The sequence below is a fragment of the Suncus etruscus genome, chromosome 5, assembly GCF_024139225.1.
Source record: "Suncus etruscus isolate mSunEtr1 chromosome 5, mSunEtr1.pri.cur, whole genome shotgun sequence".
NCBI lineage: Eukaryota > Metazoa > Chordata > Mammalia > Eulipotyphla > Soricidae > Suncus > Suncus etruscus.
The window spans coordinates 33,140,793-33,155,549 of record NC_064852.1 but is presented as its reverse complement, the minus strand read 5'-3'; the positions used below and the strand labels follow the sequence as shown (position 1 = coordinate 33,155,549).

The 14,757-nt window shown below is 34.8% G+C and overlaps 1 protein-coding gene and 1 non-coding gene across 2 annotated transcripts in view; one reads left to right on the top strand and one right to left on the bottom strand.

Moving 5' to 3' along the window:
• THSD7B (thrombospondin type 1 domain containing 7B) overlaps nucleotides 1-14,757 on the bottom strand; it is a 957,836-nt gene that overhangs the window by 868,156 nt on the left and 74,923 nt on the right. The gene's annotated exons all lie outside the window — the stretch shown is intronic.
• Nucleotides 7,280-7,383, top strand: LOC126010715 (U6 spliceosomal RNA). Its single transcript, XR_007496728.1, has one exon. It is a non-coding gene; the product is annotated as a U6 spliceosomal RNA (small nuclear RNA).

Genomic DNA, 14,757 nt, shown 5'->3' with positions numbered 1-14,757 from the left:
ATCTGGACCCAAATAATAATACTTTGGATACTTTTTTAATCTTCTTGACCAAAAGAAAACTAATGTAATTTATAAACATGTATTTTATATGCAAATCAGTTAATTATTTATATACATGTCACATTTATATATTTATACACTAATGTAATTTCCACTATAGGATTGGAACTGTCATTGGCACTGTACATGCCTTTCTCCTCTACTAATAATTGATAGATAGTGGCTGTACCATATTTCATCAAATTTCACATAAGGAAGTAGAGGTAAATAATCAATTCTCCTATCTTTTACTTAAATGGTGATATATTATGGTATTTTCCCCATTTTTATGGCTTACCTGTGCACCTGGGATCATTATTATGCACAAGGAAAGAATAGGACATTCATGAATACAATTCTATTATAAGGGATGATTTAAATATCACAGTGAGAACTTTAGATGTAACTAGTATTTCTCTTGGGAAATGAAAGAAATAAAATGTTTAAAAGCATTTGATAAAACTCAAACTTTTTTCACAATAGGCACCAATAAGTGCAACAATGGGCATTGCTTTCTTTCAAATGAATGATTTATCTTTGACAAGAGAAGTACAAACAGTGCTTTTAAGTCTGTACAGTAAAATGAAGGAAAAGCAAGCAATGTCTTCGTAAGAAACAAAGGAAAGAAATAGAGAAAAAGAAACCACTTGGCATGAGTGAATAGTTATTTTTCTTAACTTCAAAATAGCAATAATATTTCCTTAGAAAAGATATGCTAGTATCTGATTAAAATTCATTATGGTGGCAAGAGTGGGAGAGAGATTTATTGGACAATTATAGTACATAAAAGATTGTACTTTATTCTTTTATATATACATGTATATATTATTGTTAAATTTGTAAGTCTATTAAATATATTATTGTCCCACTTTATGAAGTAATAAATTGAAACCTTTGGTCAGAAAAGTTGAAGCAGTATAATACTCAATCCTGATACTTGTACACTACCTCAGTTGCTCTGATTTAACTAAAATTATTGTTCCTATAGTAAAGATATCTTATCTATTATTTTTAGAAAATTTTCCCAAAGAGAATATAAATTTACCATATGTTATATTTTCAGGTGTCAATTTTTAGAACATAGCTCATTCGTTATTCTCTTGATAATCCTAAGGTAGAAAATAGGGGTTTTATTCGTGTCACTTTCCCCTGAAATTACCTCACCAAATAATTTTTCTAATTATTGTTTCCTCGGTACAATAATGTCTGTTAAATGCATGACTATCTGAGAACTGATACTCATCCACTTATTAGAATTAACCTATCTTTGACCCTCATAATGGAACCTGATTGATGTAGTTGAGATTAATGAGTCAATTATTTTTGGACAAGGTACAAGGAACACAAAATGTTCCACACTGTTAATGCCTTGTGGTGTTTTTTACTTCTTATGTAGCTTTTGACACCTATAAAAATAACCCAGTGAGGGTTTTTTCCACCATCATAACAATGATAAATACTTATATTTTCACAAGAACATATAAATCATTTGGATTAAAAAGGAAGTGATAATGCAAGAGTGTAAGCTACTCATTAAGAACAAATGTCTTTAAATCTGTTATTTTGACAAATTCATACTTCCATACACTTAGTTAATCCAGGGTCATTTCTTATAGTTCAATTAACCTGCTCAGAGTATACAGGTCCTGTTATTGGTAAAGCAAAAGACAATGACAAATAAGAACCACAAAATAGGAAAATGCTAGTGAAATCTCTAGGATCTTTGAGAAAACTTCTCATAATAGTAAGAATGAAATTTCAGACAAGTCTATTTACACAACTGATTCTTTTTTATTTAATCTAAAATCCTTAAACTTTATATAGGATGATGATTCCTACAAGTTTGCTTCCTCATTAGATTTTTCTCCATTGTTATGGTTTACCTTCCACCTGTATATTGATCATTTACAAAAGTATTTTTCTAGCTAATTGGTAGACTCAGAATCAAATTAGTAAATACTATAATACAAAAGAAATTCATAACATGTTCCTGTCTCATCTAAAAATTAACCCAGAATAATAAAGCCAGATGTAGTTGTCTGTACAAGATCTTAAATGATCATTTTCTTATTCTTGCTTTTAGATATTTATAACCGGTATCTTTAAATCAGAATCATATAAAAACATTTACTATAGAAATCAAAATACTGTTTAAGCATACCCAATGCAAATCTTAGTTCTAACACTTCCAGTTGAATGACTTTGGCAAAATACATTGAACCCATGAATTCCAGATTTCTAATATGGACAATGAGAGATAACGATGAGTTTTAGTTCATAAAGTTTTGAAATTTTAACAGAGTAATAAATTCTAAAAGTGACATATAGCATGTGCTCAAACAAGTTAGCTACACTGATAATATGAGAAGTTCCCCATGTCATTATACATCTCCCCTAATGCTACTACATATAAAACACCACATATCAAATACACCATAAATTCTGATATCATTTTATATTTTTCCTCACATTTTTCATAGCACAAATATATTCCTGTTATAGTATTTACCACAGCAGTTGTACTGTTTTCCATTTTTCCTGAAATTTAAGTGGCATAATATTTTGCAAAGTTTAAAATTTTCAATGACTAAAATTATTTTAATAAATATCAGAAGAGATCACTCCTGGCAGGCACCTGGGTGCAGGGGACAGATCCTGGATAAGTAGTGAAAAGACAAGCACATTAATTAAACTACTATACTAAACCTCTGGCCCCAAGTTTAAAATCTTTTGCAAGATAGCCAAAGTCTTAGATGATATTCTTATTCTTTTTTGCTAATCCTTCCAAATCTTATGTTTGAATCATATAAGTATATTTGTGCTGCAGGACCTTTATCCTAATGAGATAAAAAGTTCCTAAGCATAACCTTAGTGAGTTCATTTTCCCATTGGGGGTCAAGTGGAAGCACGAAGAGGTGAATATGAAATATGAATTATGAAATATGAAATAATTGAGACCACACAGAATTACATGGTGAAAACAAGAGGTGAGGCCAGAGAGAGAGGCCAGAGCTTTATTGGGCCTTAAATAGACAGATATTTGGGGCGTAGCCAGGGAGAAAGGAAAAAGGGGATGAACCAATGAGATCAGAGCTAGAATTAGCATGTGAAGAGACAGGTAAGGAGAAACCAGATACCTTTAAGGAAATGAGGGGAGATAGAGATCACAAAGGAGCTCTCAGCAGGAGACTTTTGGCGGGCTTCTGACACTGTCCTTTGTTAGAAAAACTGAGGCCTGATTTCTAATAATGGTCAAAAATAAAGAGAGAGATAGTTACAGCCACGTTTAGAATTATAGCCAAACAATCCACGCGAAGGGTCAACTGATTTGACTGCTCTAAGCGGGCCTTTTTGGCAAATAATTCTTTTTCAGGAGTGCAACACTTCTGATTTATGCCCTTCCTCAGTGGGGTGTAACATATTTGGAATTTCTGAAACACTACTTTTGTTTCAATGTCTTCACTTACACTTATTTTGCCTTCATGCTACACTGCTCTTCAAGCTCTAATAAAATAGTAACCTCTTCACAGAGCCTTTCTTAAAGAAAGGCTCATCACTCCCAAAGAACTGGTGAATGAGTTTTTCTTAAAATAAACACAACTAAAATTTGTATAGAACACTAGCAACATCAAAGAAATACCAAAGTGATAATGAAAAGTAACACTACAAAGTAATAGGCTCCACTCTCCAGGACTTTCCAAATAGTGGGAAATGAAGGAACTAAAAAAAGTACTGTACATAAGAAAAATGGAGAGCTCAGATAGGAAAATTATTTTATGATAAAAATACAAATTTCATCTTTGAGTACTCTCAGAGTGCCCTCAAAATGAAGGTCAGTTCTATCACATTTCAGTGTCATAAGTTCAGATGCCCAGTGCTAAACAAAATGGCTACCAGGTCAAATTCCAACACATGCCCAGAAGGCAGGAGCTTTTTATATCACCATCTTGGAAAGGAAGTCAGGAAAAGAAAAGAAACTAAGAAAAGCTGGATGTGTTCTTCAAAAAAATTAAGTGAATGATATTAGACCTTTTAAAAAATTAAATGGTATAGATTTTAATTATCAAAGTTTATATTTCTCAACCCCCTGAAAAATACTGGATAGATACTGAGAAGTAAAACAAAATCAGTTCATGAAATATAAAATAGATACATTACATTTATCTATTACATATCATTTGTTGAGATCTAACTATTAACCTACAAGATTTTTATATAGTGAAAAAGAAAGTCAACTTAGCCATAATGTCTCTATCTGAATCAAATTGTAACTGTTTGACATAAGAACTGCCAAGCAATTTGCTATCCACCTTCACACTATACCTAGATTACCCACACAAATTAGCAGATCATAAGAAAACCCAACATCATATTCAGGTCATCAAATAAAAAAATATTTACAAATGGAAGTCATCACTAATCAAATATTTGATCACCAGAAAAATTTTACATGACCCATTGGGACTAAAACTAACAAAAGCAGCAATATAAGAACATTTAAGTTTAATGCTAGGCTTAGAAATATAAATATATCATTTTATTTAGATGATAAAACAATATGGTATTATCTAAAAAATATTAATAAGGAGGTTAACCTCTCAAAAAATTAAAATGATATAGTGTCACATTAATTCCTGTTTCTTTCAAACTCCAATGTGTAGAAGCATTATAATCATTTGGCTGCCTCTTTAATTCATTTTAAATGAAATATAATATAGTTGGATACTTTGTGGATTTTTGATATCCATAAAAAATAAGATATAAAGTGACAGTTAAAACCATCTTACAATTATAAATAAATAGTAAACATAATAACAGTAAAAATCACAATTGTATCATTTACTCTTTAACTTATATGTCATTGTGGAAAGACACAATGTGATGTCCAAATGGAACTTCCATACTTTTTAAGGAGACAATAAAAAATACAAGTAAAAGAACAAGTGTTATAAAATAAAGAAGAATGGTATAAAATATTAATCAATGGAGTGACAGGTGCTCTATTCTACTTAAATTAATTAAAGGGTAGATTCTGAATGATATCAGAAAGTTCTGCAGAAATGGGAAGGTAAACAAAGGAGTTCAGAAAAACAGGCAGATGGAGATAACTATGCATGTAATAAGCAGAAATCAACAATATAAAAACAAGGAAAACAATATAACGTATTGAAACCAGTAGCTAGTTTTTTTTAAATAATAAGCAAGATAGACAACCCATTGGCAAAATTTACAAAGAAAAATAAAGAAAATGCTCAAATAAATCATATCAGAAATGAAAGGGGATAAATTACAACAGAAGGCCCAGAAATCCAAAACATCATGAGAGCTTATTATAAACAACTGCACTCTGTTAAGCTAGAGAACTAAGATGAAACGAACAGATTTCTGGAAACATATAATCTCAGAAAATTGAATTAGGAGGAAGTAGAAAGCCCAAACATGCCAATCACAAATAAAGAAATTAAAACAGTAATTAGGAATCTCCCTCAAAACCCCAAGATGGGTTTATAGGTGAGTTTTATCAAACATTTAGAGAAGAGTTGCTACCACTGATCCTTAGACTCTTCCAAACTATCAGAGTAGGGAATTCTCCCTAATACCAATACCTATTAGCTTCTATGAAACTAAAGTCATACCTATTCCCAAAACTGACAGAGATACTAGCAAGAAAAAAAAGATTACATACCAATCTCACTGAAGAACATATATGCAAAAAATCCTTAACAAAATTTTAGCAAACAAAACCCAATGACACATCAAAAAGTTCACATATATGGGTTTCATATCAGATATACAAGTATGGTTCAATATATGCAAATCGATCAACATCATATACCACATTAATAAAATAAAGGGTAAAAATCATATGACCATATCAACCAATGCAGAGAAAGCATTTAACATGATGCAACAGCCATTCACTATTAAAATCCTCAGCAAAATAGGTGGGAAAGGAACCTTCCTCAAGATAGTAACAGGTATCTGCAAAAAGCCCATAACCAACAACATTCTAAAAGGTGAAGAAAAGTACCAACTTCCACGAAGCTCGGGCACTAGGCAAGGATGTCCATGATTTCCACTCATTCAATACAGTATTAGAATTCCTAGCAATAGCAATCAGGCAAGAGAAGGAAATCAAAGGAATCCAAATTTGAAAAGAGGAAGCCAAACTATCTTTATTTTCAGATGAAATAAACATTGAACACTAAAGAATCCCCCCCCCCCAAAGTCTCTAGAAGTAATTAACCAATACAGCAAAGTCAATAGACAAAAAGACAGTAGTATTCATTTATACAAATTACTGAGGAGAAAAAGAGCAAATTTAAAATAGTGTCCAAAACTCTCAAGTACCTATGAATTAACCTAACAATGGAAGTGAGTGACTTTAACCATGAAAACTTGAAAATAGTGAAGAAATAAATTTAAGAATACAAGAGAAAAAGGAAAAACATTCTATGATTATGGACTGGAAGAATCAATATTATCAAAATGACCATCTTACCTAAACTATATAGATTCAATGCAATAACTTTCCAAATTCAGACACATTCTTCATTTGCTCTTTGTTCTTTTTCTATCGTTCTGTTACATTAACATTAAAATATATCTAATAATCAAGGGAGATGTAGAATAGATAATAGAAACAAAACATGGAATTCATGAATTAGAGGAGCTAAAAATAAAATTATAAATATCTGCAGCATGTATATAACATGTAAAGCCAAAGTACAGGTAAAATTATATAAGAAGTTATTGTAGTTAAGTACTAGTGTACATTTAAAAATGATATAAGAACTGAATTCTAAAATATTACAACATTTTGGAGGCCAGAGAGGACTACAGTTAGTAGAACAGTTCTTTGAACTTGAATGACATGGATCAAATCTATGACATTTTAAATGGTCTCTCAACCTTACCAGGTGTGAGCACAATGCTGGGAGTAAGTCCTGACCACTGCTGGGTGTTAACAAATAAAAAATTAATTTTAATTTTTTTAAAATAAAGCAATTGGTGACTAGAATGATAGTCCAGCAGAAATGGCACTTGTCTTAAACTCTACAGACCTTAGTTCAATCCTCAGCATTTCATATGATCCTTCTAGTCTTCCAGGAGTGATTCCTGGAGTAACTCCAGAGCATTTCCAGGTGTGGCTCTTAAAAAAACTTAAAAATTAAAAATAAATTAGGTATTCCAACACTTAGATATGAACAAAGGATGATGACTTAAGAATTGTAATCGCGTTCTCGCTTTGGTAGCACCTATACTAAAACTGGAACGATACAGAGATTAGCATGGTCCCTGCGCAAGGATGACATGCAAATTTGTGAAGCATTCCATATTTTTTTAAAAAAATAAAAAAATAAAAATAAAAACAAAGAATTGTAATCACAAAAAGATAACTAAAGACCTACTAAAACCTTCTGTAAGATGAATAAGTCATAGATTGTTTTTATCCACTTTTATATTTATATAAATTAATGAATAACTTCTCAAATAACCACAAAACTAAATAACAAGTTGCAAATATGTATAGCTTTATACGTTTTGTTTTTCCCACTAGTCCCCCACAAACACCTCTTCAGATAATGTAGGTGAAAATGACCTTAATTTACTTTTCTTAATAATGACCATAGCTGAGTAAGGAACACAGCATTGCTGAAATATTGGCTTCTGATATGTTCATCATAAGTTAATATAGCAGCACATATTTTGAATAAACATTTTAAATAATGTAATAACATATTCAAATGACCTACATTGTTTTTACTATCAACTTCTTCATCTCTAAAGTTAATTTAAAATTCTTTAATTTTATATTTTAAAACACACACCATCTACATGATCTCCCTCTATGCAATGATCTCCGTTTTTAATAATGTAGTCTGCTGTTTTCTGAAACAAAGATTAAAGAGTATAGTTGGAAGCTTTCTAAATAACTTTATAAGATCAGTTTAATTTCTTTCCTGAAAGCAAAGATAAATACACATTAATTCTTTGTCATTTTCACTTCCCTGATGCAATTCATACCTCTGTTCATATATTAACAACCAAGTTAAATTCAGCCCTTTTGCTACCTCCCAAATGTGTACCTGTTTCTCTTATTGGAGCAGGAAACATTGAAGAATGTATTATGCCTTTCAAAGGGAAAAGGGAGTCTCTTTAATTTTACCATTACATTTAGGGATACCTAAAACCTAAAAAAATCTTTGGGTACTAGTCATGTCTAAATACAAAATGCTGAAAAAACTAAAATCAAATTATTAGAAATATGGACTTCAGAAGGAGTCCGAGTGTTTCACTCAAAATATTATTGGACTGGAGAGATTATACAAAATTTATGGCACTTGCCTTACAGGAGACAGATCTAACCACAGTTTGATTTGCAACATAGTATATGGCCCCTAAGCACTACCAGGAGTTATCACTGGGGAGAGCCAAGTGGAAGTTAGCACTAAGAACTAGCCTTTCAAACCAGCCCCAATTTTTTCCACAGTATTAAATAGAAGATACCCAAATCAAATTGCCAAAGGGCCAAATTCATTCCAATCAGCAAATAAAGTCAAGTGTTATATTCAGTCTTCTCAAATTACCAACATGTAATAAATGTGTATTATATATTATGTTAATTTACATCAACAATTTTATTTCTGTCAACATTCCTCAACATTCAGCATTTCTTATGAGGCAGGCTAGTTATAATAATTCTATTTCATCAATGCTAGGAAAACATGGTTTGGTAATCATCATAGAATTTGATTCAATTAAGCTTCAAATACCATCCTGCTCTCTTCTCATCCCCTGAATAACTCAGAAAACTCAAACACAGCATCCTATTCTTACACTTATAAAGGTGTTTTTGCTTCATTTTCCTTTGTTTCACAAGCTGGAAATGTTTTAAAACTTTGTAAATACTTGGTCAACTTTTTAAATACATGGTAAATTCATGTATTTAATTTTACATTTTAAAACACACACCATCTACATGATCTCCCTCTATTCAATGATCTCCATTTTTAATAATGTAGTCTGCTGTTTTCTGAAACAAAGATTAAAGAGTATAGTCATATACTATATACATATAGTTAAATACATGTAAATATGTCAGTAGTAATACTGATGAATGAAAAAAGGGCCTTGATTATTGGTAGTTATTCAAGTATTGAAGAGCAGTTTTATGTGAATTCTGAAGCAGACCTAAGTTCAAAGCTTAAGATCCTTGGCTCAGAAGCTTCTATTATCTATCAACTTATTTAATTTACATAAAACATAGTATAATCACATTAGCTTTATAAATAGAAGAGCAGAATGGGTTTTATAAATAGAAGGGCAGAGTGGGCATATTTTCACATTTATTTATATCCAGCTTTGTTTCATTAATGATCAAAAGTATATTGTGGCTACACACAAACTACAGAAAATAATGTGACATGCATAAGGTATTGAGTTTGCCTCTTGAATAAATCTGGAGTCAAAGCACTTAAACAGCCCATCGCATGTATTTACATGTACACTCACAGATATCAAACCTATAAAATTTACCCAATGTAAATAACTGCAACATAAATCTTTGATAACGTCACCTCTATTTTACACAGAAAACCAACATGCACTTCTTTGGAAATAATAACAAAACAAGAAAACAAAAAACAAGCATGATTACAATCACTCTTGCTCAGTTATATGAGGCTTTTTTTTTTTTGGCTGTAAATCACAAATTGTTTATTTTTTTTTATAATTTTTATTATGAATTATGAGAACAAAAGATGCAAAGAAAGAGGATAAGGTAAAGTTACAGTGGAAGGACAATCACCCATAACATAATTATCAGAAGAAGTCCCCTTGCTGATATCTTAACTTTGAACTTTCACCAAAGAAAGTTAAGATAAATAAAACAGAATCCATGTGCAATTACTTTGTCCCTCAAGTCCCCAGATTGTAGCACATTATAATATTTCTTAACAGCACACAAGGCAATCTAAAGCCATCAAACTTACGTAACTCCTTAAACATTAGAGGCATAGTATTTTTTACATTTCCATGTACATGCATATTAGCTTAAGTTAACCTCAAATTTTAAGTGGGTGTGTTTTAAGGATTAGAGTCAAAGGAGCACAGTAAAAACGGTGTTAGAGTGGCAATTGTTGTTTGCATAGGCCCACCAAAATATGAGAGGCATGGAAAGGAATAGCCTTGGCCTAAATACAAAGAGATCCTACCCCTGAAGTTTCCCGGCATAAGACCAGCTCTAGGCCTCAGGAAAGTTATCGTTCGCTCCAAGACATTGTCCGTAGCGCCAACACACTTATCACACAGTCTCTGTTGTCAGTCTCATGTTTCTGTATTAAAGATTCTGGAATCTGCATGTCCTACATTGAAGTCATGATGTGGAATGCCTTCTCGTTTCACCTCACCATGAAAGGGGAATGCAGGAAGCCCTGTCCTGTAAGCAGGTTGTTGTTGTTAAGTCTTCTCAGTGTTAAGGGAAGTCTCTTTTGAGCAGGACGATGTCTGAGCAGTGGTAGGGTCTTCCGTGGTAGAGGATTGCTTCCAGGTGATGTTATAGACAAACCTCACCATAAAGGGGCAATACAGCAAGCCCTGTACAGTAAGCAGGTCATTGTTCTTGTTGTCTTCTCAGTGTTAAGGGATGTCTCTTTTGAGTAGATCAATGTCAGAGCAGCTGTAGGGTCGTCCCTGGTACAGGAATGCCTCCGGGTGATGTTATATAAAACCTTGGATGTTTTGTAAATGTCTTCTGTAGATCAAGGGGTAAATGGAGAATGCCCATTCTTCTGAGGCCTGTGCCAGGTCTTTATGTCAATGTTCAGGGTGTAAGGTCTCATTGCACTACAAGATTTGTGTGTTCCCATTTCTATTAGATAAGAACTTATTGGTATGTATAGTATTTTCCCATGTTAGTGTGCCTACGCAAACAAGTAATAAAGCCACGTGGTGCTATCAGATATATGGGGGCATAAGAACATTTCCAACAAGACCCATGACTTGGTTCAAACATAAGTATTAAACTGAGGGATTCTTTCACACCAAATTCCATATTGAGCAGTTCACAAAGAGAAGATAAAAAACATGGGGGGGGGGATCATCACTGTATAAGAAAGTATTTAGCAAAAGTTATAGCCGTCAAAGAAAACACCCATAAAATGTTGAAAAGATATGCGTCATTTTTATGCCTTTAAAATAGTTGGGTGGGTGTTAACTCTAGGGCACCACTTTGGTCTGTGAATTAGGACTCAACAGTACTTAAGTAAGAAAGGGTAAAAAAGGAGTAATGATGATAGGAGATAAAGAAGTTAAAGAGAAATATGAACTTATGAAGGGGTATGCAAAAGGGCAGAGTACAAAATGGACATTCTGCATACATAAAAACATAATTCAATGATAGTGAGTACTATTAATGTTTCTTGTGAGAGTACTATTAATGTTTCTTGTGCGCTCGGGGGCTATCGCCCCCGCGCGATTTTGAGTATGTACACTGGACAGAGATTACCAGTGCCAGCCAAACCTCCTCCTGCTAGACTCCCGGCTCCCAGGAAGTAGAGATCCTTCAAGAAGCTGGGAGACCAGAAGTTCAGAGCCCCACCCAGACCCTCCCTAAGGAGCCACATGGATAGTGGGGGAAGGCCTAGGGTACCTTCAAGCTCCACCAAGGGACCCAACTCACCGGCTTGCCCAGGCGTGTGGCCCGGGGAAGCCCTGGAGATCTGGAGCAAGGCGGCAGAGGGGTGCTGGGGTTACCCAAGTCCCGCACCCCCCCTAGGCCTGGCCAAGCAGGCCTCCGGCATGGTGTGGGCTTGCCAAACCTTCTCCTGCTAGACTCCCGGCTCCCAGGAAGGAGAGATCCTTCAAGAAGCTGGGAGACCAGAGGTTCAGAGCCCCACCCAGACCCTCCCTAAGGAGCTGCATGGATAGTGGGGGAAGGCCTAGGGTACCTTCAAGCTCCACCAAGGGACCCAACTCACCGGCTTGCCCAGGCGTGTGGCCCGGGGAAGCCCTGGAGATCTGGAGCAAGGCAGCAGAGGGGTGCTGGGGTTACCCAAGTCCCGCAACCCCCTAGGCCTGGCCAAGCAGGCCTCCGGCATGGCGTGGGCTTGCCAAACCTTCTCCTGCTAGACTCCCGGCTCCCAGGAAGGAGAGATCCTTCAAGAAGCTGGGAGACCAGAGGTTCAGAGCCCCACCCAGACCCTCCCTAAGGAGCTGCATGGATAGTGGGGGAAGGCCTAGGGTACCTTCAAGCTCCACCAAGGGACCCAACTCACCGGCTTGCCCAGGCGTGTGGCCCGGGGAAGCCCTGGAGATCTGGAGCAAGGTGGCAGAGGGGTGCTGGGGTTACCCAAGTCCCGCACCCCCCCTAGGCCTGGCCAAGCAGGCCTCCGGCATGGCGTGGGCTTGCCAAACCTTCTCCTGCTAGACTCCCGGCTCCCAGGAAGGAGAGATCCTTCAAGAAGCTGGGAGACCAGAGGTTCAGAGCCCCACCCAGACCCTCCCTAAGGAGCCGCATGGATAGTGGGGGAAGGCCTAGGGTACCTTCAAGCTCCACCAAGGGACCCAACTCACCGGCTTGCCCAGGTGTGTGGCCCGGGGAAGCCCTGGAGATCTGGAGCAAGGCGGCAGAGGGGTGCTGGGGTTACCCAAGTCCCGCACCCCCCCTAGGCCTGGCCAAGCAGGCCTCCGGCATGGCGTGGGCTTGCCAAACCTCCTCCTGCTAGACTCCCCTATATGAGGCTTTTTTAAGGCATTATATTTTTCAATGGGGAGACAGATCTTACATTAATTACAAATTAAAGTAATATATTTAAAGCAATTTTCAAAAGCCAACTCTCAGCATATCAAGGAGTAGGAAACTGTCAGAGTGAAAGGTATATATACTTATTTGCATGTTACTATGAAGGCAGTGTGCAAACCCCCCCAGATGTGATATCCAAAACACTAAGTCAACAGGATAAATGCTGGTCATAAGAGCAGTCTTCCATGACCTCTCTACAAGATATTAATCATTTAATTCTTAGACCATGCAGAATTTCAGCATGTCAGGGCATTGACTTTTACCAACAGGAATATATTTTATATTTTGACAAGCAATGTGGCCACAGTACTATGTACTAGCTCACTATCAGTCCTGGGAACAGCTCCTTAACATAAAAAAAAAGTTATGGATTCTTGTCACACACACCATTGAGTTTCAATAACTCAGGAAAATAATTTTTTTAAATCTTGAGAATTTGAAGGTAATACTATATAGTTTGACAAGGTGAAAGAACAATATTGAGTATTTTTAGTATTTTAATTTTAGTAAATTTTACAATTTATAAAGTTCTGAGCTATGTTGCAACAAGCTTTCCTTTCATTTGATCTCAAATTATATTTATTTACTTGTTTGCATTAAAAACTGAGGGACCTTATTATATAAAAGAAAATAATTTCTAATGATGGTCTAAATTATTCTACCAGGCCTTTTGAACTCTGACTCAGTGTAAAACACTTCCTCCTATAAACTGAGTCCAAAATCATTGCTTTTTAGAAATGTCACTTTGCATATAGGGTAGTAAATTTTCATAAAGGGTGTTTCTAAAAATATTCATTACAAACTTCTTTAAATCATTAGACTATCCTCACTTGACCCTTCAATAGTTATCCATCCATGATTAGCTCTAATTGTCATCTTAAATCTAAAAAAGGCAAGTCTCGGATCATTAAAAGTACAAAACAGCTAATTTCACAAAGAGGGTTCAAAACTGCCAACATCTAAGGACTCAAATGCCATTTACTTATATACTTAGAGGATTTGTTTTCAACAGTATGATAATCACTTATCATATGATCTATTATAAAATTATAAAGATTGTTTTATATGGAAAAATATAATTCTCATCAATAAATGAACGTTCCTAGATAGAAAGCAAAAATAGAAGCTAGGGTAAATTAATATCTTGAGGTGGGACAATAAGAAGGTTTAAAAGAATAAAAAACAGGAAAGTATGTATCATAAGTCTGTGTTTTATTGGGAAATCTTGGACTATTAAGTTCCTGAGCTACAGATACATACATAAGTCAATGAAGCCAAAACACGAAGGATCAGAATAGCACCAGCTAGATTCTAGATGTAAAACAAATGAGAGCTATATATTTAAAGGGATAAAAAAATAAAAAGTAACCACTGAAAAAAGTGGCTAGCTATGGGGGTATAATACTATTTTATCCATAGTGGTCAATTGATATGAAAGTAAGTAGAAGCACAATTCAATCCTCTAGAGATTTTGAATCCATTTAGGGAAGCAGAGCATTTAGAAGAAAATTAAGCTAACACTTCTGCTAAGTGCTAAATGAACAGAGCAGAAAATTATGTGAGAATCTCAAAAAAAGAAAAGAAAAAAAAAGCTCACAATGAAGGGTTTTGTGAGCTAGAATGAAAAATGCAGGCTTACACAATGGCTAGAACAGAAGAAGATGATAGTACATTTGACTCAACAAAACTACAAGAGAAAAAAAAAACAAAAGGTAGTATTCTGTAGAGCGTCACATTCCCCCTAAGCCTTGGAAACATGTGACTTTGATCTACTAACCAATAGCAGATTCACCCAAAGCTGATATCCATGGGATTTTGATCAGTCTTCACTACTTAGAACAATTACTATTAACTTATGATGTTTTTACCATAACAATATATATGTTATATAAATATATATGTATATATATAAT